Consider the following 24,612-nt stretch of genomic DNA (forward strand, 5'->3'; position numbering starts at 1 on the left):
GTATTTGATTTGAGTTCCCTTCTGCAGTAACTCCGATCCTCAGGCATTGTGTCTGTTCCAGTTGCAGCATGAGCCCTGGCTGGCGTGGCGGGAGTTGAGGTCACCTGTCCTGTTCACTGAATCAATCCAGGCTGTTCTGAGGTACTGGCAGTGCCTACTATAGCTGTCTACAAGTCGAGTCATCATCACATTATTCAACACTACCTGTACTGAGGTGAGCCTTAGATAACGCTTTAATGTGTTTCCATAGGGTTTGAACATAATTTGAACCTTGTTGTAGGTCTGTGACACCTCCCCTCGTTATTGTTACTACTTTTACTTTAGTTTATTTAGTAAATATTTTTTTAACTCTTTTCTTAACAGCATTTTCGGTTAAGGGCTTGTAAGCATTTCACGTTAAGGTCTACTACACCTGTTGAATTCGGCACATGACAAAATAACATTTCATTTTATTTGTGAATGTTTTTCAGGCCGATAGCTAGGCCTTAGCCCTAAATTAATACTGAACCGACTGACTGCTGTTAAGCAGCCCCAGTAGCAGTCTTGTTACATACAGTAAGGAGATGAGGAGACCAGTCTGAGCTCGCTCTGGGACACAGGTCTCTCACATATACACCCCTCCCCCTCTCAGTTACTACGGGACAGGATCAGACAGGGCCCCTAAAGGTGTGGGTTCCCATGGCAACGTGCCCCACCTAGGACAAACAGCTGGAGGGATGGAGAATGGATGGATGGAAAAAAGGGGAAGAGAGGTGGGGCAGATGGGAAGAGGAGGAGAGAAGTTTCAATCAGCTGATTTACTTTTTTATTTTTTTTCCTAATTTCTTCTTTGTTTTGTTTCCTTGGTATTGGTTTCACTTGGTGGGTTTCCATATGTCTTCCTGTCCCTTGTGTATCTATTTGATGACTACTTCTCTGAGGTTGTTTTCAATGGATGTAATATTATCCACGCGTTAAAGCTACTTACTAATGAAACAACCCCTGCAGCTTCCAGCAGAATTTATGATTTAAATAATTATTGTCAAAAGCCACTGTCAGCAATTCAACACTTCGATCTACACTGAGTATACCAAACTGGCACCTATGATCATATCCTATTCAAAGGCACTTATATATTTTGTCTTGCCTATTCACACTCTGAATGGCACACTGTACGCAATCCATGTCTCGAGGCTTAAAAGGTTCTCCTTCCCTTCATCTACACTGATTGAAGTGGATTTAACAGGTGACATCAATTAGGGAGCAGAGCTTTTACCTGGATCAGTTTGTCATGGAAAGGGCAGGTGTTCTTAATGTTTTGTATATAGCGAGACTGAAACCCAGGAATTGAACCTCTATTTCCAGGTACAGCTTTCACTCGAAGTTTGGTGTAGTTCTCTAGGTTTGGTAAGTTAGTCACGTACAGAGGTGTTAAGCTGTCCGTACTGGGGTACATAATGATGCTTCCCTGGCCTGCTTGGCTCTCTTCAGGCAAGAGTCTGGCTGTAGCCTCATGGATGGATTAGAGGACTATTTAAAGCAGCTGTGCTCATCCCTTTAATGTTCATCCTGTCCTTTTTCCTTCTTTCGTTGTCTTTTTTTGTTCTGGGATAATGAGGAACACAGTCTGTTTGAAAAGGTCTTGGACCCGTGGGGATCAGCCAACACTGGAGCATGATTTATAGATGTACTCTGAATAATGGGAAGTGGAATTATCTAGCACTGTGTGTGAGGGCATAAGCACGTGTGTGTATGTGCGTTTGCATGTATGTTGGCACATTGTGTGTGTGTGTATAGGCATACCCATGTGCAAACCCTTTCATATCCATTTGAAAGTACCCCAATATTCTACATGCTTAGAGTACTGTGTCCTGGCTGTCTTGGGCTGTTGATTTGTGAATACACACATACTTCTACCATCCCGTTGGTCACTCCGCTATGGTGATTCATATCACTTGGAGCATTAAAATGTCTGAGTAACTCACTCTTGATTGTCATCCGTATATTCCTCACAGCTTGTATTGCCGTTATATAACAAGCCCCAAAATCGATATAGCTTAAGTAGACAAGTTAATGAGTCGAAATGAGAGAGCACAGTCTCCCAGGGGTTCCTGAGAAGGAAGGATGACCTCAGTTTCTGTGTAAGAGCCCAGAGGAAAGTTTTCCCTGTATGAGAAGTCAGATACTTTGTGCACTACTTTTGACTACGGCCCATATGGGTCCGTTCAAAAGTAGTGCACTACATAGGGAATAGGGTGCCAATTGGGACTCTGCCAGAATAACTGCTGCTGGCATGGGTGGGCTCTGCTGTGGTGGGACTGTGATGTTAGACTCCCAAGCAGGATTTGGCCATTGGGATTGCTAGGCTAATGGTTTTTCAATGTGAAGTACATAGAGAAAGTTAAGTGCGGGGTCTTTGATATGCCTGTTAGACTGGCACTTCAATCGTCTTTACAGGGAAACCAATAACGCTAACAACGATAGCTTTTACATTCATTTCATCCCATTTTCTTTTTTTTACCGGATGTGATTTATGGAAATGTTTGGGGTAACAGAATTTAAGTATTTAAACGTCATAGGCTACATCTCACTTATGTGACACTGTAGTATGGTTGAATTGGCTGAGGACAGGAAAGCATTTGCTATCTATGAAGTGATTTCATCTCATAAAGTGCAGGCTATAAGCTCCTCAATGACAAGAATAATAGTTAAGGTATTTAAAATGTGCCGTCTCGTATTTTGCACGCCAGTGGATGTACTACTTCAGGTAGCATTACTGTATGATAATCCACTTATCTTAATCGTTGTTGTGTACATTATGAACACAGGCATGTACACCGAGGGCGATTTGGGTAAAGACTGGTGGAGGCTATAGCCAATCATGAAGCAGTGGCTGAAGTGCGACCTTGTACATCCGTACAGGATCATCCAGGATGAGTATAATCATAATTTATAGGCATACCTGTGTAGACTGAGGTTGTAAGGAGAGGCCTTTGCGGTCTGTTTTGGTAAAGGACAGTGTAGAGAAGGGTTGGGCAATCTCATTTTACCCTGCAGGGCAAAGCAGTTACACAGCTGATTCAACTAATAAAGTATTCATTGAAGACTGAGTAGTTGTATAGGTGTGTGTGATAAAGTTGAGCCCTATAGATAAGCCCTAATGGGATAAATGGTGGGTCCCCCTGCTTGAGGTAAAGTCCCAGTGTTAGTCTGCAGCAGACCTAGAATCACAGTCAGTCTCAGAAACAAGCTACAACAAGCTTTTCACTCCACAGAACTCCATTGCACAGTCATCATCACCTATGAGCCAATCACAGAGCTTGTTATACTGTACTTTTCCATTACTCTTTTGAAGTGGTCATAGTGAATGAAGAGGGTGTTTTCAAAGTAGTCCCAGGGACCATCAGAATACTGCTGAAAATATTTGTATCTCGTTCTCAGTGACAGTGTCAGGTTTCTATTGAAGTGTGTTTTTCTTGAAATTCTTTAGAAAGTGACTAGAACTCTGACATCAGAAGTCAGGGATGGGCAACTTTGATTTTAAATTTTAAAAATATATATTAATTAACCTTTAGTCAGTTAAGAACACATTCTTATTTACAATGATGGCCTACCCGGGAACAGTGGGTTAACTGACTTGTTCAGGGGCAGAATGACAGATTTTTACCTTGTCAGCTCGGGGATTCGATCCAGCAACCTTTCGGTTACTGGCCCAATGCGCTAACCACTAGGCTACCTGCCGACTCTTTGATGGGGGTGGGGGCCACAAAAAATCTGAACCCACATCCATCCTATGTGATGTAGAGAAAATATTGCATTTTTAAAGCAAGTTTGCTGGCAATTCTACACATTTTGCCATGGGGCGAAAAAGATTTAGCCATTTTAGAACTCATTTCATGCAATTCTACTCAGTTCAACATGGGGCAGAGAGGAAAATTAGCTGTTGTTTTAATGTGATATGAGTGAGACCGACTAACAAAATCAATTGAGGCTCCATGGCCGATAATTCGACCATGATAACAGGTTTATATAGCTGGCCTCTAAACCAATTTAGTAATGTAAATGTTAGCTGACATGGATAATTGAGTGACTATCTGTGACTGACATAATGAGGAAAAACTGCTGATGCACAACCAAATTTTGAAAATGCACTTTGTGAATTCTACTATTCTAACCCCTTAATAATTCAAATAACAGCTAATCAAGCTATGAAGACAGTTATCAGATTGAAATTAGTCTGCTGCTCTTCCTGGAGAGATTTACCTTGATTAGTAGTAGACTTGTGTACCAACGTCACATACAATTTCATTGCAATGCAGAAAAGAGATGGCCCTGTATGTCGGCGTATAGAAACTAAGCCTAAGGCATTTGTTTTGCATCCAACAATAACAAACATGTAGTGTGATGTGTGCCGATCGGTAAATGTCTTGTCAGGAAGGTATTCAGAGCCAGAAGGAGGTCCCCGTGACGATGGTGACGTCAACCCTAGGCCCCATGGGTCTCTTTGACAGGAAGCAGACGGCACAATAACAGGAAGAGGGCACCTGACCGACCGACACTCCAATGGAAATGGCCTTGGGCTGAAAGGGAGTCCGGGAGAACCAATATAACTGCGTACTTCAAAGACTTTTAAAACGAGGCCCCCAGTGGCGAGATGATGGGTTGAAACAACATAAATACAAATCCCTCCTCACATGCAAGGCTCTGCTCTTCTTCATGGTAAACCAAACTAAAGCCTGCATAATTGTTGGTTTGGACTGATTTCTGAGGGAGGGAGTCTACAGGGTGGCTGAAGCTAATGAACTCTTTAAGAATGACTGTCTGTCTGTGTGACGGCCTGTCTGCTTTCAATTAGGAGGAACAGTTCGCTAGATTGTCTACCAAATCTAAAACATGTTATTTTCGCGGATAAGATGAGTAATAGTAGGCAAATCTTTAAGTTGAATTAACTCACAAACAAAACTAACAACCCCTGGAACTTCCAACATAATTCATGATGAAATAATTAGGCAATATTTCTCCTTTTGTCACCCTTCTCGCTCTCTCTGTACTTTCTACATACCTTTTTTGCTCTGTTTTATCTCTTTTTGTTTTGATATGTGTCTGTCTCTTGAACTCACCTTATGAGAATTTCTGGGCTTCTAGGTCAGGGAGGCTTTAATGCCAAGGTCAGGCATCAAGGGAAGGTCTCCTCTATACACAGTACACACTCCCCCTCTCCTCCCCAACAATGGCATTGCCACTAGAGACTAATCCTTCAGGGTAATTGCCTGACTGCCACTCCCTCTTTTTAAATATAGACTGCTGTAATTGAGGTTGGCAACAGGGGGTGGTGGGGCGGGCAGAGGGGTGGGAGGGGCACCAGTACTTCGACTTGTTTTGAACTGGTGCGATTAGAGGGGACAGAGGAGAGATGAGTTTGGCTTTCCAACCGAACAGAACAGACCCCTCCCCAAACTGTGCCTCCAACCATGGAGTCCTGAATAGTTTTTCTGAGCTGGTTAATTGAGGACTTAAATGAGGCTCATATAGTAGGTTTAATGACAAAATAGAGAGCAGTGTACTGGCCCATATTTGTGGACAGGACAGCGCTGTAGACCCAGCGAAGACATGGGGGTGAAGAAGGCAGTAGTGTCTGATATTACAGCCACCAGCAGTTTTAACAGTATTGAGGTTAATGTCCTTGTATGGGAGGCTCCTAGGTTAAGATTATTCCAAAATCATGTCTTCAAGATTGAAATCATATAAGAAACTGTTTATTCATTTTTTTTATCTGAAAGGTAAACAAGTTCAGTTCTCCAACAATCCTCACACATTTCCTCCCATTGATAAGAACACATTTTACTACATAGGCGCAAACCACTAAACACCTCCCCCACTTATTTTCCTGTCAGCGCTTTTTAAAGCACATCTAATCCGTCCTCTGACCTTGTGACACAGAGGTCAGGAGTCAAACACGGAAAAATTGGAGCTGAATACGGAGCAAGATAGACCAGGGTAGAGAGAACCATATAAATAGTGGGAATGCAGTTCTGGTAATTCCTTTTTCTGTGACGAGAAGCAGTGACAAAGCTGACTAACTTATATTACAGGCTCCTGGGGAGGGGGGGGGGGGTTGATGGGTCAGCCCAGCGTGTGTGTGCTTGTAGGTCTGTGACTGGCTAGGCTGAGGCTCAGAGGCTGACGGTGGTGTAATGTGCGTCGGGGGCAGGTATCGTAAATACAGCAGAGGCAGCAGCAGCAGCTCACATGCTCATTCTGGGTGATTCTTCACGAAACTAGAATAAAACACGACCATTTTGCCGATTTTCATGAAATTGAATCCATAGAAGGGACCTTTGGAAGGATTGTTGACATATATTTGACATGTTGACATTTTGTATCTTAAAGTATCATTGAGAAACACTTTGGGAGAGGGGTCTGGTGGTCCTTCCCCAGAATATTTTGGGGCATGTAATGCATTTTTACACAATCCAATATGTTGTCTCTATTTAGAAGAAAAGTAAGCAAAAATGCCCACAGTCATCAAACTAGGTAAGAGATGATTATTAAACAAGTAATTAACAAGACTGAACTAGATCAAAAGTAATTAAATAATACATATTGTGTTGTACCTTTAACCAAAAGCCTAACAAATTAACAACTCTGTATTTTCTCAAAATACTTTTCATTGTTTTTATTAATAATACATATTGTGTTGTACCTTTAACCAAAAGCCTAACAAATTAACAACTCTGTATTTTCTCAAAATACTTTTCATTGTTTTTATTAATAATACATATTGTGTTGTACCTTTAACCAAAAGCCTAACAAATTAACAACTCTGTATTTTCTCAAAATACTTTTCATTGTTTTTATTAATAATACATATTGTGTTGTACCTTTAACCAAAAGCCTAACAAATTAACAACTCTGTATTTTCTCAAAATACTTTTCATTGTTTTTATTAATAATACATATTGTGTTGTACCTTTAACCAAAAGCCTAACAAATTAACAACTCTGTATTTTCTCAAAATACTTTTCATTGTTTTTATTAAGAAATCCTCTCAAATTTGACAGCCCGAGCCGCCTACACGCCGGACCCCGACCAGTCTAGTCAATAACTCAACTCTCTCCCAACACATTTTCCTTAACAGTTCACACCTTTTTTTCATTCCCTAAAGGAGAGGTAAAAAACACAAGCACATACGGTGCCTTCGGGAAGTATTCAGACCCCTTGACTTTTTCCAGATTTTGTTATGTTACAGACTTATTCTAAAATGGACTAAATACAAAGACATCCTCAGCAATATACACACAATATCCCATAATGACAAAGGCAAAACAGGTTTTTAGAAAGTTTTAAAATGTTTCAAAAATAAACAAACACCTTATTTACATATGTTTTCAGACCCTTTGCTATGAGACTAGAGATTGAGCACCGGTGCATCCTGTTTACATTGATCATGCTTGATGTTTATACAACCTGATTGGAGTCCACCTGTGGTCAATTCAATTGATTGGACATTATTTGGAAAGGCACACACCTGTCTATATAAGGCCCCACAGTTGACAGTGTATGTCAGAGCAAAAACCAAGCCATGAGGTCGAAGGAATTGTCAGTAGAACTCTGAGACAGGATTGTGTCGAGGCACAGATCTGGGGAAGGGTAACAACATTTCTTCAGCGTTGAAGCTCCCCAAGAACACAGTGGCCTCATTTAAGAAAGAAGACTCTCAGACCATGAGTAACAAGGTTCTCTGGTCTGATGAAACCAAGATTGAACTCTTTGGCCTGAATGGAAACCTGGCACCATCCCTACGGTGAAGCATGGTGGTTGCAGCAGCATGCTGTGGAGACTGGAAGACTAGTTATGATCGAGGCAAATATGAACGAAGCAAAGTACAGAGAACCTTGATGAGAACCTGCTCTAGAGCACTCAGGACCTCAGACTGGAGCTAATGTTCACCTTCCAACAACTCTAAGCACACACCCAAAACAACACAGGTGTGGCTTCGGGACAAGTCTTCAGTGGCCCAGCCAGAGCCCGGACTTGAACCTGGTCGAATATCTCTGGAGACACCGAAAATAGCTGTGCAGCAACGCTCTCCAGCCAACCTGATAGCGCTTGAGAGGATATGCAGAGAAGAATGGGAGAAACTCCCCAAATGCAGGTGTGCCAAGCTTGTAGCATCATACCCAAGAAAACTTGCGGCTGTAATCGCTGCCAAATGTGCTTTAACAAAATACTGAGTAAATGGTCTGAATACGTACAGTACCAGTCAAAAGTTTGGACACACCGACTCATTTATTGTTCTATCAAAACTATGAAATAACACACATGGAATCATGTAGTAACCAAAAAAGTGTGTGTTTATATTTGAGATTCTTCAAAGTAGCCACCCTTTGCCTTGATGACAGTTTTGCACACACTATGATTCGACAATGTAGAAAATAGTAAAAATTTAAGAAACCCTTGAATGAGTAGGTGTCTAAACCTTTGACTGGAACTGTACATTGACACAGAAACAGCAAATCCTCCATATAAATTTAATCTTATAGGACTAATTGTAGAGCTCTTTTTACTTGCAGACAATATACAGTAGCTGGGTCCCCCCATCCTGTCCTTAATGGTCCACCACCCTGCAGCGCCCCAACCCAACACACCCCACTCAACTTTAGGATCTTAGTGAAGCATTAGTTATTGGTTTCGGGTGTGTTAGGCCAAGGCCAGGGTGACCTACAGGAAGGCAGACCTAAATAGGTATCTCCCCTGACGTGGGCATGTTTTCAATAGACTATAGTCGTACTGTATTCCATATAAGTCATCCAGACCTAATGAAAGTTGCCCAGTATACCCTTAGTCTTGTAATAAATCAAATCTAGTGATACATAACTGGGAGGATAACCAACCTTCCAATTAATGACAATGCACTTCTTAGCCGCTATAAATGCTTAGTTACAGTTTCTTCAGATAAGTCTCCAGTATCAACATTTCCAAGCAAACAAAAACAGAGAAGGGAGAATCTGTAGACATGCTGAGATAAAATAACAACTCTTTGCCAGAATTCAGCCAGCCTTCACAAGAACCAAAACATATGCAAATATGACCCCTTTTGTGTGTTACACCTCCAAATTAAAATAAAATGTTATTGGTCACATACACATGGTTAGCAGATGTTATTGTGATTGTAGAGAAATGCTTGTGTTTCTAGTTCCAACAGTGCAGCATTATCTAACAAGTAATCTAAAAATTCCACAAAAACTACCTAATACACACAAATCTAAGTAAAGGGATGAAATAAGAATGTATCAATCTATGGATGAGCAATGACAGAGCTTGCATAAGCAAGATGCAGTAGATGGTATAATGTATGAGTAATGCAAGATATGTAAACGTTAGTGAAGTGGCATTGTTTAAAGTGACTAGTCATCAATTTATTGAAGTGGCCAGTGATTTAAAGTCTATGTATATAGGGCACAGCCTCTGTGCTAGGGGTGGCTATTTAACAGTCTGATGGCCTTGAGATTTTAAAAATGCTTCAGTCTCCCGGTCCCAGGTTGATGCACCTGTACTGACCTCGCCTTCTGGATGGTAGTGGGTTGAACAGGCAGTGGCTTGGGTGGTTGTTGTCCTTGATTATCTTTTTGGCCTTCCTGTGACATCAGGTGCTGTAGGTGTCCTGGAGGGCAAGTAGTTTGCCCCTGGTGATGCGTTGTGCAGACTGCCCCACCCTCTGGAGAGCCTTTCAGTTGTGGCCAGTAAAGTTGACGTACCAGGCGGTGATACAGCCCGACAGGATGCTCTCAATTGTGCATCCAAAAGTTTGTGGGGTTTTAGGTGACAAGCCAAATTTCTTCAGCCTCCTCAGGTTGAAGAGGTGCTATTGCGCCTTCACCACACAGTCTGTGTGAGTGGACCATTTTAAGTTTGTCCATGTGTACACTGAGGAACTTGAAGCTTTCCACCTTCTCCACTGCTGTCCCGTATATGTGGATAAGGGGGTGCTCTGCTGTTTCCTGAAGTCCACGATCATCTCCTTTGTTTTGTTGACGAGTGAGGGGTTGTTTTCCTGACACCACATTCCGAGAGCCCTCACCACCTCCCTGTAAGCTCTCGTCGTTGGTAATCAAGCCTACTACTCTTGTGGTCGTGCATGGCCAGGCGGTCATGGGTGAACAGAGAGTACAGGAGGGGGCTGAGCGCGCACCCTCGTGGGGCCCCAGTGTTGAGGATCAGTGAAGCGGAGATGTTGTTTCCTACCTTCACCACCTGGGGGCGGCCCGTCAAAGTCCAGGACCCAATTGCACAGGGCGCGGTTGAGACCCAGGTCCTCAAGTTTAATGATGAGCTTGGAAGGTACTATGGTGTTGAATGCTGCGCTGTAGTCAATGAACCACATTCTTACATAGGTATTTTACTTGTCCAGATGGGATAGGGCAGTGTGCAATGTGATGGCGATTGCATCGTCTGTGGACCTATTGGGGCGTTATGCAAATTGAAGTGGGTCTAGGGTGACAGGTAAGGTGGAGGTGATATGATCCTTGACATTTTTGTTTTACTTGTTTTGTGTCATTGGGAAAAGCCTCTATCAACCCTTGATACAGTTTGGAAATGAACTTTGGAGGTTTGTCAGACGGCCTGAAAATAGCACCTGGCTTGTCCAGCGTTTGCTGCACAGAGAGCGTAGTGTTGTATCTGCAAAAATTCACCTCACCTCCATAAGACTGGTCTTCCCTGGCTGCCTGACCCTGCTGAGACCCCTGTCACCATCTGATCTTCCTAAAATAAGGCATGACAAATAATTACCTTGGTGTACATTTATACATTGTATTATCCAAGAATATAATCAATGGTTCAATAATTGAAATTACCATTATTCCCAGAACCCAGACTGTAGCTTTGCTTAAGCTTCTGTACTGTAGGTCTACCCATCAATTCAAGATGGAACTTTGTATCATTCACTGATATTGTTAATATACAGCAAAATTCACCTGAGCTCCGTAGACTGGTCTTCCCTGGCTGTCTGACTCTGCTGGTACCCCTGTCACCAACTGATCCTGCTAAGACATGATGAGCATAGGGTTGTGTACTGACTGTGCTAGAGGGCTGCATTCCCGTGGGATGCCTCCAGGACATGCAGGTCCAGACAGATCATTGTGGCGTGGTCTGCGTTTCTCATGCTGCCAGCAGGAGCTCAGATCATTGTGGCATGGTCTCCATTTCTCATGCTGCCAGCAGGAGCACAGATCATTGTGGCGTGGTCTGCGTTTCTCATGCTGCCAGCAGGAGCACAGATCATTGTAGCGTGGTCTCCGTTTCTCATGCTGCCAGCAGGAGCACAGATCATTGTGGCGTGGTCTCCGTTTCTCATGCTGCCAGCAGGAGCACAGATCATTGTGGCGTGGTCTCCGTTTCTCATGCTGCCAGCAGGAGCACAGATCATTGTAGCGTGGTCTCCGTTTCTCATGCTGCCAGCAGGAGCACAGATCATTGTGGCGTGGTCTCTGTTTCTCATGCTGCCAGCAGGAGCACAGATCATTGTGGCGTGGTCTCCGTTTCTCATGCTGCCAGCAGGAGCACAGATCATTGTAGCGTGGTCTCTGTTTCTCATGCTGCCAGCAGGAGCACAGATCATTGTGGCGTGGTCTCCGTTTCTCATGCTGCCAGCAGGAGCACAGATCATTGTGGCGTGGTCTCCGTTTCTCATGCTGCCAGCAGGAGCACAGATCATTGTAGCGTGGTCTCTGTTTCTCATGCTGCCAGCAGGAGCACAGATCATTGTGGCGTGTTCTCCGTTTCTCATGCTGCCAGCAGGAGCACAGATCATTGTAGCGTGGTCTCCGTTTCTCATGCTGCCAGCAGGAGCACAGATCATTGTGGCGTGTTCTCCGTTTCTCATGCTGCCAGCAGGAGCACAGATCATTGTAGCGTGGTCTCCGTTTCTCATGCTGCCAGCAGGAGCACAGATACTTTGTAAACAGTCCTCATTTCTGCTTTGTGTGCATTAGCCTAACTATTGTATTAGAAACACATCTTTTTCACATTCACAGTCAGAATTCGGTACTTCAACTTCAGTAGCCTACTTCCCCAATCAAAAAATGCAATCATTGAAAAGGAAAAGCGCACATAGGTTAGGCTGCTAAGGTGAGCGAGCGTTGCATCTTTTTCATTTTCATTGATTACCCATTTATTTGTCTCTGCCTGCAAATCGTCCTGCTAAAAGGTAGGCTATATCCAATAGGTCTATGCAAAACGTTGCAAGAGTTGCTGTCATCATTCTTGCTCCTTCAGTTCAATAGCTATACCTGCGAGATCAGGTGTAGCGCGTTTGGTCTCAATTAAATAGAGTAGCCTAAGCATGGGCGATGAAGCATGGGGCAGTTATCTTTCCAAGGAAATGTACTTCCTAAATACTAAATAGGCCTATGGGCTATAGGGCTAAATATTGATCACCCATATTTCTTTGTCTGAACAACATCCCACTCCTAAAAGCTAGTCTATAAAAATAGCTCAATAGAAAGTACAAGTCTCTCCAACAGCCTACCTGACCGCTGAGGCATCCACATGCTAGCAGCTGCTTTTTGTATCACATCGCAATGATAAAACAGCCCCAGTGAAAGTTGCGCCCCTTCTGAGAAGTTTGGACATTTTGGCCTTACCCAGTCCTTTTAAGACGTTTAATCTGTATGTGCAACAAAGGACAAATTGGTGTCATGCTGAATGTTTATTTTACCTTTATTCATGCAAGTCGATTAAGAACAAATTCTTATTTTCAATGATGGCCTAGGAACAGTGGGTTAATTCTGCCTGTTTAGGGGCAGAATGACAGATTCAGCTCGGGGATTTGAACTTGCAACCTTTCGGTTACTAGTCCAACACCCTAACCACTAGGCTACCCTGCCGCCCCAATGTATATAGTAGCCTTACTTCCTGCTTTGTAATACGAGTAGTATTTTGATTTCAATAACAATGTTCTGACATTAATACTGTATATGAACACTGAAAATATTACATTTTGGCATAGTAACAGTAGTGGAAAAAGTAACCAATTGCCATACTTGAGTAGAAGTAAAGTTTTGTTAATAGAAAATTATATCTTAATAAAAAGTGAGTCACCCAGTAAAATACTACTTGAGTAAAAGTCTAAAAATATCTGATTTTAAATATACTAAAGTATCAAAAGTAAAAGTATAAAACATTTTAAATTCCTTATAAATTAAACAAACCAGATAGCGCACCTTCTTATAGCACCTTCTTATTTACGGATAGCCAGAGACACACTGCAACACTAGACCTAATTTACAAATGCGTGTGTTTAGTGAGTTCGTCAGATAAGAGGCAGTACGGATGACCAGGTATGTTCTCTTGATAAGTCAGTGAATTGGACCATTTTCCTGTCCTGCTAAGCATTCAAAATGTAACGAGTACTTTTGGGTGTCAGGAAAAATGTATGGAGTAAAAAGTACATTTATTTTCTTTAGGCATGTGTAAAACTAACCAAAAAACCTATTTAAGTAGTACTTTCAAGTATTTTTACTGAAGTACATTAAACCACTGCATAGTAGGCACAACCAAATGAAGCATTCAAAGAAAAGAACACCCTCCCTACAATCAAACATGGGGGAGGTTTGATAATGCTGTGGGGTTGCTTTGCTGCCTCTAGTACTAAGGGCATTGAACATGCTCAAGGTATCATGACATCAGCAGATTTTCAGCTCTTCTGGAGTCCAATGTTCAACCCAGCGTCCAAAAACAGGGTCTCAATTGAAGGTTGTGGGTCTTCCAGCAGGACAACAACCCCAAACACACAAAAAAGGAGTGGTTCAAGAGGAAACGTTGGCCTATTCTGGAGTGGCCAGCGAACAGTCGTGAAATTCCCAAAAAACGATGGTCCTGTTTTTGTTCTACTTTTACGAGGAATTCCCCTCCTAGTCTCTTGTCTGTCAGATTATCCAGATTATCAAACACTTTCTCACTCACTCACTGATGGACAAACTTTACTGAATATAAATGCAACATGCTTACATTTCTATGATTTTACTGAGTTACTGTTCATATAAGGAAATCGGTCAATTGAAATGAATTCATTAGACCCTAATCTATGGGTTTCACATGACTGGACAGGAGCCCACCCACAGTAGCCAGGCCCAGCCAATCAAATTGAGTTTTTTTCCCACTAAAGGGCTTTGTTACAGACAGAATTACTCATAAATTTTATCAGCTATCTGGGTGGCTGGTTTCAGAAGAAGCCGGATGTGGAGGTCCTGGACTGGCATGGTTACACGTGGTCTGCAGTTATGAGGCCGGTTGGATGTACTGCCAAATTCTCTAAAATGACGTTGGAGGCGGTTTATGGTAGAGAAATGAACATGACATTTTCTGGCAACAGCTCTGGTGGACATTCCTGCAGTCAGCATGCCAATTGCACGCTCCCTCAATTAGAGACAACTCTGCACATTTTAGAGTGGCCTTTTATTGTCCCCAGCACAAGGTGCAGCTTTGCAATGATATGCTAATGCGATTAGCATGAGGTTGTAAGAAACAAAACATTCCCGAGGACATAGACACATCTGATATTGGCAGAACACTTAAATTCTTGTTAATTTAACTGCACTGTCCAATTTACAGTAGCCATTACAGTGAAATAATACCATGCTATTGTTTGAGAGTGCACAATTTTGAACATGAAAAGTTATAAATTAACTAATGAGACACATCAAATCAAAATCAAATCAAATATATTTATATAGCCCTTTGTACATCAGCTGATATCTCAAAGTGCTGTACAGAAACCCAGCCTAAAACAGCAAGCAATGCAGGTGTAGAAGCACGGTGGCTAGGAAAAACTCCCTAGAAAGGCCAAAACCTAGGAAGAAACCTAGAGAGGAACCAGGCTATGTGAGGTGGCCAGTCCTCTTCTGGCTGTACCGGGTGGAGATTATAACAGAACATGGCCAAGATGTTCAAATGTTCATAAATGACCAGCATGGTCGAATAATAATAAGGCAGAACAGTTGAAACTGGAGCAGCAGCACGGTCAGGTGGACTGGGGACAGCAAGGAGTCATCATGTCAGGTAGTCCTGGGGCATGGTCCTAGGGCTCAGGTCCTCCGAGAGAGAGAAAGAAAGAGAGAAGGAGAGAATTAGAGAACACACACTTAGATTCACACAGGACACCAAATAGGACAGGAGAAGTACTCCAGATATAACAAACTGACCCTAGCCCCCCGACACATAAACTACTGCAGCATAAATACTGGAGGCTGAGACAGGAGGGGTCAGGAGACACTGTGGCCCCATCCGAGGACACCCCCGGACAGGGCCAAACAGGAAGGATATAACCCCACCCACTTTGCCAAAGCACAGCCCCCACACCACTGGAGGGATATCTTCAACCACCAACTTACCATCCTGAGACAAGGCTGAGTATAGTCCACAAAGATCTCCGCATGGCACAACCCAAGGGGGTCGCCAACCCAGACAGGACGACCACATCAGTGAATCCACCCACTCAGGTGATGCACCCCTTCCAGGGACGGCATGAGAGAGGCCCAGTAAGCCAGTGACTCAGCCCCTGTAATAGTGCTAGAGGCAGAGAATCCCAGTGGAAAGAGGGGAACCGGCCAGGCAGAGACAGCAAGGGCGGTTCGTTGCTCCAGAGCCTTTCCGTTCACCTTCCCACTCCTGGGCCAGACTACACTCAATCATACGACCCACTGAAGAGATGAGTCTTCAGTAAAGACTTAAAGGTTGAGACCGAGTTTGCGTCTCTGACATGGGTAGGCAGACCGTTCCATAAAAATGGAGCTCTATAGGAGAAAGCCCTGCCTCCAGCTGTTTGCTTAGAAATTCTAGGGACAATTAGGAGGCCTGCGTCTTGTGACCGTAGCATACGTGTAGGTATGTACGGCAGGACCAAATCAGAGAGATAGGTAGGAGCAAGCCCATGTAATGCTTTGTAGGTTAGCAGTAAAACCTTGAAATCAGCCCTTGCTTTGACAGGAAGCCAGTGTAGAGAGGCTAGCACTGGAGTAATATGATCAAATTTTTGGGTTCTAGTCAGGATTCTAGCAGCTGTATTTAGCACTAACTGAAGTTTATTTAGTGCTTTATCCGGGTAGCCGGAAAGTAGAGCATTGCAGTAGTCTAACCTAGAAGTGACAAAAGCATGGATACATTTTTCTGCATCATTTTTGGACAGAAAGTTTCTGATTTTTGCAATGTTACGTAGATGGAAAAAAGCTGTCCTTGAAATGGTCTTGATATGTTCTTCAAAAGAGAGATCAGGGTCCAGAGTAACGCCGAGGTCCTTCACAGTTTTATTTGAGACGACTGTACAACCATTAAGATTAATTGTCAGATTCAACAGAAGATCTCTTTGTTTCTTGGGACCTAGAACAAGCATCTCTGTTTTGCCTGAGTTTAAAAGTAGAAAGTTTGCAGCCATCCACTTCCTTATGTCTGAAACACATGCTTCTAGCAAGGGCAATTTTGGGGCTTCACCATGTTTCATTGAAATGTACAGCTGTGTGTCATCCGCATAGCAGTGAAAGTTAACATTATGTTTTCGAATGACATCCCCAAGAGGTAAAATATATAGTGAAAACAATAGTGGTCCCAAAACGGAACCTTGAGGAACACTGAAATGTACAGTTGATTTGTCAGAGGACAAACCATTCACAGAGCCAAACTGATATCTTTCCGACAGATAAGATCTAAACCAGGCCAGAACTTGTCCGTGTAGACCAATTTGGGTTTCCAATCTCTCCAAAAGAATGTGGTGATCGATGGTATCAAAAGCAGCACTAAGGTCTAGGAGCACGAGGACAGATGCAGAGGCTCGGTCCGATGCCATTAAAATGTCATTTACCACCTTCACAAGTGCCGTCTCAGTGCTATGATGTGGTCTAAAACCAGACTGAAGCATTTCGTATACATTGTTTGTCTTCAGGAAGGCAGTAAGTTGCTGCGCAACAGCCTTTTCTAAAATTTTTGAGAGGAGTGGAAGATTCGATATAGGCTGATCGTTTTTTATATTTTCTGGGTCAAGGTTTGGCTTTTTCAAGAGAGGCTTTATTACTGCCACTTTTAGTGAGTTTGGTACACATCCGGTGGATAGAGAGCCGTTTATTATGTTCAATGTTTTGTATGTATTATTTTTTTAACAGATTTAACAGTATTGTGTGTTCTACTACATTCCATTCACATTTCCACAAACCTGTTTCCTTTCAAATATTTTGGCCAGGACGCTCGTGAAAGAGATTTTAAAATCTCAATGGCCCTTCCTGGTTAAATAAAGGTTAAATAAAAAATAATAAAAAATAAATTAAAAATGTTACCAAGAATATGCATATCCTTACTTCAGGACCTGAGCTACAGGCAGTTAGATTTGGGTATATCATTTTAGGTGAAAATGGGGAAAAAAAGGGGCTAATTCTTAAAAGGATTAAGATTTTCAGCTTTTTGATATGCCACACCTGTAAGGTTGGATGGGCTATCTTGGCAAAGGAGAAATTTCGCTAAGAGGGATGTCAACAAATTTGTGCACAATTTGAGAGAAATAAGCTTTTCTTGCATATGGAAAATTTCTCGGATCATTTATTTCAGTTCATGAAATGTGGGACCAACACATGTTGTGTTTTTATATTTTTGTTCAGTATAGATTAAGAGAGGAGCTTCTATCCAGGGTGGGACTTTTAATTCTGGTCTGCCTGCCACCAACCTTTAAAAAGCTGGAACTATTTGCCACTTTCCCATTGAAACTTGAATAAACATTTCCCATCACACTTTTTCTCATTGCATTTTTTTTTCATACTGGGGGTGTGTGATTGAGAACATCCTCCCTCTCTCACTTCTCCCACTGTCTGCATTAGTACGGAGGTTCAGTGAAAGCAGGGCTGTTCAATTCTGGTCCTGGAGGGCTGATAAGCTTCTGTTTTTTGTGTTTCTACCTGGTAAATTGCATTCACCTGGTGTCCCAGATCTGAACTTGTTCCTTATTCGACGGAGAGGATGAAAACCAGAATTATTACGGCTCTCCAGGACCAACATTGAACAGCCCTGAGTGTAAGGATCCCAGCATGTGTCGTTATCATCTACCTAGGATTGTGTAGTTTAGGGTTGATCTTACATTTGGTTCACATCTAGGTGTAATGTATAGGGACAGATGGGATATCATACCTGGCTGAGTATAGCCAGAGTGAAGGTGATAAGGGTATTTTGTTCTTCAATGAGAGTGCTAGTGCAATACACCCGCTAGTTCTGTCTTGACTCTTCAGGTAGCATGGGTTGACAAACTTCCTCCAGCTGTTCTATAGTTTTTCTCAGTGTTTTGCCGGGTTTGTTTACGTGTTGTGTGTCTCTGACAATGTTAGCTGCCTGCTGGGGATGATGGCACACATACGCACACGCATACACGCACACAAATCCAGAGTTTAGTGGCCTTTAAGTCTGGTTTTCCTTAGACGTCGGCATATTCCACATCTGGTTCTTACATCAACAAGCCAAGGTCTTCAGCAGCACCAGCCAGTGTCTCCCCTCTCCATTTTCATTATATCAAATCCGAAGTGGCTTCCAAATGATCAATTTCCAAGTTGAAAGTGGAACAGCCTGTGTCCAGATCAGCAGTTATCCTAGAGAAAGACCTAATTTGTCTCTAGGAGTTTCCAGCAGCTCCCAAAATCGTTTAGTTTTTTTCTTTCTCACTTCCTCCTTTTTTGGTCATGCACACCGCCTTCCTGCCTGTCTCCTTTCCTTCCCTAAAACTATGGATAGGAAGCCTGTTGCATCATAGTTCAGCGGTGCAGCCTGAGACAACACGAACTCCCGTCTCAGTGCCCTTGACTGAGTGGAGACCGATCAGCTGCTGGTGAGTGGTTATTTTGTTTTCTCATGTTGTCACTTCGATAACACTATGTTTACGTGTAAAATGTCAAATAAACACATTTTGATAGTTCAGTCTGAGGTGAAGCCAACAGAAAATCTGCAGTTTTAGGATTGTGTATTTAAAAATGCCTCAGAGTAGATACAGTACATCATGGTTATAGGGCAAAAGGCTTGACATTACCTTTTAGGGAGAAAAGACTTGACTTCAGGGTGATCTGTGTCTTTTGATATTAAGTACTAGCCTATTTTTCAAGGTGTGGGTGCGCAATCTGTGCATGCATGTGCAGTGTACAGGCAAGGCTCTTCATGTTGCATGTTGAAACACTTTTAGTGGAATGTTTACTTTGTAAAAATAGCTATTTCCTGTGAGGTTCTGTTAGGTGGATGGCCTTGAGGTTATCTCTGTCATAGAACAGACAACTCACAAACTCTTCTGTACAATAACGGACCAAACACAGCTAATCCAATGGACCGTTGCCCATTGGAAAAATAACATGTTTTTTTGGGGAGATGGTCAATTCAGAGATTTTGACACTGCTTACTTGTGCGATTTGGGATATATGTTGGATTGCATTTTTAACAAAGTAAACTTCTTTCAGGCCAGTCAGTCTTAAAGGTCCAGTGCAGTCAATTCATTTTTACCCTTTGTTTTATTTATATTTCCACATTGAGGTTGAAATAATACTGTGGAATTGTGAACATGATGATAATGCCCTTTTAGTATAAGAGCGGTTTGAAAAGACCACCAGAAATGTCGGCCTGTTTTGGTGGGATGGAATTGTGGCCTTCCATGGTGACAGCACCATGCGATAAATTGGTAAATAGACCAATAAGAAATAATTCTAAACCCCTCTGCCAATAAAAGCACATTTTCAGTTTCCCCTTCCAAATTAGACCACTCCCAGACAGTCCTAGCAAAATTCTTGCTTGAGAAATTGCTCTTTGCTAAGGATCTATTTTTGTTTCTTTTTGACCATTTTAATTGTAAACAGTCACAGTAAGGTACTTCATTGTTACCCAGAAATGATTCGATATTGAGATCAAAAAGGCTGCTCTGGACCTATTTTTTTTTAAGGCATAAGTCAATCTTTCCACAACAATTATTTATTGAATTATACTTTACAATTCTTCAGACTTTGGAGCTTCCACTTTATACCAATTCCTGTTAATAGCTTTTTTTACTTGCAGAAAATCAAACTTTAATCAACGATATGTCACTGTCAATTACAACCTCCAGAACATTACCAAGGTACATAACAGGGCAGGATCTAGGGACTTCCTATCCCAGAATATATTTTATTACAGAACATACAGTACATTGTCCCAGAACAGTGTTATCTTCAGACATTCCCCGAAAACATGAATGCTTGGGATCTAACCTACATGGCCACACAGCTGCAAGCATGCTTGTGTACCTAGCTATTGGCTTTTGATTCTAGGTGTGATTCAAGTCATATTTTTCCAACAAAACTCCCGCCGTGTTTTCAGTTTGGAACAATATATTCAAAATACTTCTAAATACTTGTAGGTTTGTCATCATTATGAAACTCCATATGGTTTTCCCCCAGTCTGCCTGACAACTCCTCAAATATACATATACACAGATGACAAGTCACAGAGTTTAGTTTGACCAAGGACTTTCCCACTGGTTTGGTACGTGATGTACTGAGCTTTTAGGCCTGTGGCCGTTTTGGTTAAGAGTGTTCAACCCAGCCTGGGAGAAATGCGTCCGGTTGTACGTCAACATTATTTGACTGGATTGGAACTAAAAAGCATAAAGCAGCAGGCATCTTAGTACAACACTAGACACATTCTAATACCTGTGGCATAGGTCTTAGTGACATAAACCAGACACCGAGCAGTCGCTCAGCCTCAGGTGTGGGCTTGGACGGTCAATCTCCTCATTACAAATGAGAAAATAAGCCTGTTCAAGTTTTATGGCTGTATCATCCCATGTGTCACAGAAAAACATGCACACACTGCCTTAGCCTTAATCTCTGACACGTGTTGTGTCAGAGGTTACAAGGCTAAGGCAGAGTGATGCATGTTTTTCTGTAGACATCCATATGTGTTTGAAGGGGACCAAACCAATCCCAAATAAGGGATGGTGAGGGAGGGTGGTTAATAGGAGACAAACATGATAGGGTGGCGTTGGCCTCCTGCATTGGAAAAGCTCTGGCCGGCTTCTGGCACTCTGAGCCCAGCTAGAGGAATGGTCGGATGGCGGGAGAAGAAAGAGAGCGGCGGTACGGTTTTATCCTGCTTCTTCTCAGACGCGTCAAAGTTTATACATAGAATAATACTTTATTCGACCAGGTCCAGTCATGATCTGGGGCTCTGATTTGTCCCTTTGATCTCATCTGCCCCCCCCCCCCACCCAGGTTTCCACCTACAATATCTACCAACAATAACCAAATGGTGAGACCTACGCTATGTAATCTGTAGGAATTAGGCTATCCCCCAGTCGCGTGCTCAACTCCCAAGAGGGACATCAAAATGAGTTACCAGAAAACTGTACATAGATATAGAGAGATCCTAGATGGCAGACCCAGGAAGTAGTACTTGAAGTCATGTCTTTCTGATGTGAAGCATACTCCCTGGGTATTTATTGCTTAGTATTTGTGTGCCAATCCATCATTCTTAATTCAGAGAAATCATGATTGATACGATAGAGTATTTTTTTTAGCTCTCCATTATTCCACCATGTCTCAGTAGTAATTAGCAGTACGGTAAGTGCTGCTCTCTCAGGCTGAAGCTATATTATTTGTTTAGTGGTGTGGAGAGAAGTCACCCAGGCAGCTTGCCGATGGAGGCAGAGGCTGTTTGAGTGAAGTCTGAACACCAGACCATGACAGACCAGAATAGGAGGGCCTGGGAAGGATTAGAGAGCAGAGAAGACTTCCATGTCTAGGACATCAGCTGTGGAAACAATACATTTCTTCATTCATAATGAATACGTTATGAGTGCTGGGCCTAGTAATGTGTGTGTTTGTCATTTGTTTGACTGTCTGGATATCTCAGTTTGTGTATATTTGTATCGGTCTGTGTATACTTGCTCCAAAGGAAGAGCAAAAAAGCGAGGCGGAGAGAGGAGTTGCCCAAAGAGGCTCGCTTTGCGTGTTTGAGAGAAAGAGCTTAGCTCATGAATGATTTGAAATTGGTGCTTTTCAGTGAAAGAGTATGAGCCATTATTGTTGTGTACTTTTGTCTGTGTTTGGGATCTGTTTGATTAGTTAGATGGGAGTGAGTCTGAACTTGTGTCTGTCTGAAGTCTGGACCAATGAGTGTCAGTTGAGGGTGTGTGAGTGCACAATTATCTTATTATTTGCACAAGACTACACAAATGAGTCAAACCAATCGTGTTAGTGATTGTGACACCAGACAAACTTCATATATGGTTCAAGCCAGGGGTTTGATTCAGTACGTCTACTTTTAGCCACACAGTTAGCCCCTTACATGTTCAAATGGCTGATGATAAGAAGGCCTAGCTGCTAAGATGGTCTTTAGTCTGGCTCACACAACTCAGTCTTCCTGGCTTTAGAGTCTGGATAGGCTTCTTGATGGTGTAGGCACGATGCTTCAATAATAAAGGGGGCTGTACTTGTTAAATTTTTTTACTGATTTTGGTTCTCCTTTTGTCTTTCTTACTCAAACACCCACATGGACAGCCACACACAGCCCCTAAGCGTCAGCCCCCCTCCAATACAGCTGTTGGATTTTCAAATCCAAACAATGAGAGATCTCAACCCCCCAAGAGAGAGAAATAAATAAACAGTTTGAGAGAAATAATCAAAGCTCAAGACAATGTTTGTGCGAACATTGCACCAACAAACCGACTCCTGTCCAGACCAGTGTGTCACAGCTCTCCCTCACTGTGTACCACGTTAATCGTGTCAACCAGGCTCTGGAATCTCCTCTTAAAGTTTCCAAATAAAAGATGACTAACATGTTAGGGCCTGGTCCTGAAGGAACCCGTATGTGGGGTGATATTAGGGTTTGGAATATTTCACTGAAACACTGTGCACCACACTGTCATCTGACTGCAGCGTTAACAAAGCACACAGTAAATAACTGAAATGAAGGCTTTATTAGAGCACAAGTAGCCATATCCAAATGTCATCATGACTGTTTGGTCTGTGCTCGATGTAGCTAAAACATAATCGTCTATTGTCTTGACTCTGAATGTCATAGCTGTTCACTGATGTGTTGATTCATGCTGCCTGTGATCGTGTGTGTTGTGAGAGCGTGGGAGCTGGCTGCTGGAGACAGACTGTATGTGGATGACAATGGGAAGCAAGGAATTGAATTAGCTCTGGGTGTGGGCACCAACAACGTGTGTGTGTTGTGGTGTGTGTGTAGAGCAGTAGACCAAACACAACGGGTCCTATTAAAAACCTGGGGCGGTGCCTTTTCTCTTTCACAATGTCTCTCCCAATAACAAGTCTCCTACTAATATCACTGTCTGCCAACTCTTTTCCAATGAGCACCACTCCATCTTTCACTCACACACTATGGCATTGCACTGGCCTCTTTTGGACTAGTTGAGTATCTGGAGCATCAGAATTTGTGGGTTCGATTTACAGGCTCAGAATGGCCAGAAACAAAGACCTTTCTTTTGAAACTCGGTATATTCTTGTTCTGAGACATTAAGGCTATTCCATGTGAGAAAGGAACTAAAGACCTCGTACAACGCTGTGTGCTACTCCCTTCACAGAACAGCACAAACCGGCTCTAATCAGAATAGAAAGAGTGGGGAGGCCCCGGTGCACAACTGAGCAAGAGGACAAGTACATTAGAGTGTCTAGTTTGATAAACAGACGCCTCAAGTTCTCAACTGGCAGCTTAATTAAATAGTACCTGCAAAACACCAGTCTCAACGTCAACAGTGAAGAGGTGACTCCGGGATGCTGGCCTTCCAGGCAGAGTTTCTCTGTCCAGTCTCAACGTCAACAGTGAAGAGGCGACTCCGGGTTGCTGGCCTTCCAGGCAGAGTTTCTCTGTCCAGTATCTGTTGTTTTGCTCATCTTAATCTTTTTTGGGAAGTCGGTTAGGACATGTACTTTGTAATTTTTCCCACAATTGCTTACAGAAAGATAATTTCACTTAAAATTGACTGGATCACAATTTCAGTCGGTCAGAAGTTTCAAAAGAATAGAGGCAAGACCTCAGAACAAAAATTGTAGATCTCCACAAGTCTGGTTCATCCTTGAGAGCCATTTCCAAATGCCTGAAGGTACCACGTTCATCTGTACAAACAATAGTAATTCCAGAACAACAGCAAAGAACCTTGTGAAGATGCTGGAGGAAACGGGTACAGAAGTATCGATATCCACAGTAAAACGAGTCCTATATCTACATAACCTAAAAGGCTGCTCAGAAAGGAAGAAGCCACTGCTCCAAAACCGCCATAAATAAGCCAGACAACGGTTTGCAACTGCACATAGGGACAAAGATCGTACTTTTTTGGAGAAATGTCCTCTGGTCTGATGAAACAAAAATAGAACTGTTTGTCCATAATGACCATCGTTATGTTAGGAGGAAAAAGGGGGCTTGCAAGCCGAAGAATACATCCAAACCGTGAAGCACGGGGGTGGCAGCATCATGTTGTGGGGGTGCTTTGATGCAGGAGGAACTGGTGCACTTCACAAAATAGATGGCATTATGAGGTAGGAAAATGATGTTGATATATTGAAGCTACATTTCAAGACATAAGTCAGGAAGTCAAAGCTTGGTCGCAAATGGGTCTTCCAAATGGACATTGAC

General features: G+C 42.6%; 1 protein-coding gene across 6 annotated transcripts in view; it reads left to right on the forward strand.

Annotated features, from left to right (window-relative positions):
- LOC110532604 (pleckstrin homology domain-containing family G member 5) overlaps positions 1 to 24,612 on the forward strand; it is a 117,885-nt gene that overhangs the window by 49,916 nt on the left and 43,357 nt on the right. For 2 of the 6 annotated variants that reach the window (XM_021616646.3, XM_090185130.1), the window contains exon 3: positions 62 to 214. The exons of 3 other annotated variants lie outside the window; for them this stretch is intronic. The gene's annotated coding sequence lies outside the window, so the exon portion shown is untranslated. Of the gene's footprint in view, positions 1 to 61; positions 215 to 17,814; positions 18,833 to 24,612 lie in introns of those variants that run through there. One more of the 6 variants, XM_021616645.3, reaches the window with a different exon arrangement.

This window comes from Oncorhynchus mykiss, chromosome 9 (assembly GCF_057628025.1).
Source record: "Oncorhynchus mykiss isolate SJ-2025 chromosome 9, ASM5762802v1, whole genome shotgun sequence".
NCBI lineage: Eukaryota > Metazoa > Chordata > Actinopteri > Salmoniformes > Salmonidae > Oncorhynchus > Oncorhynchus mykiss.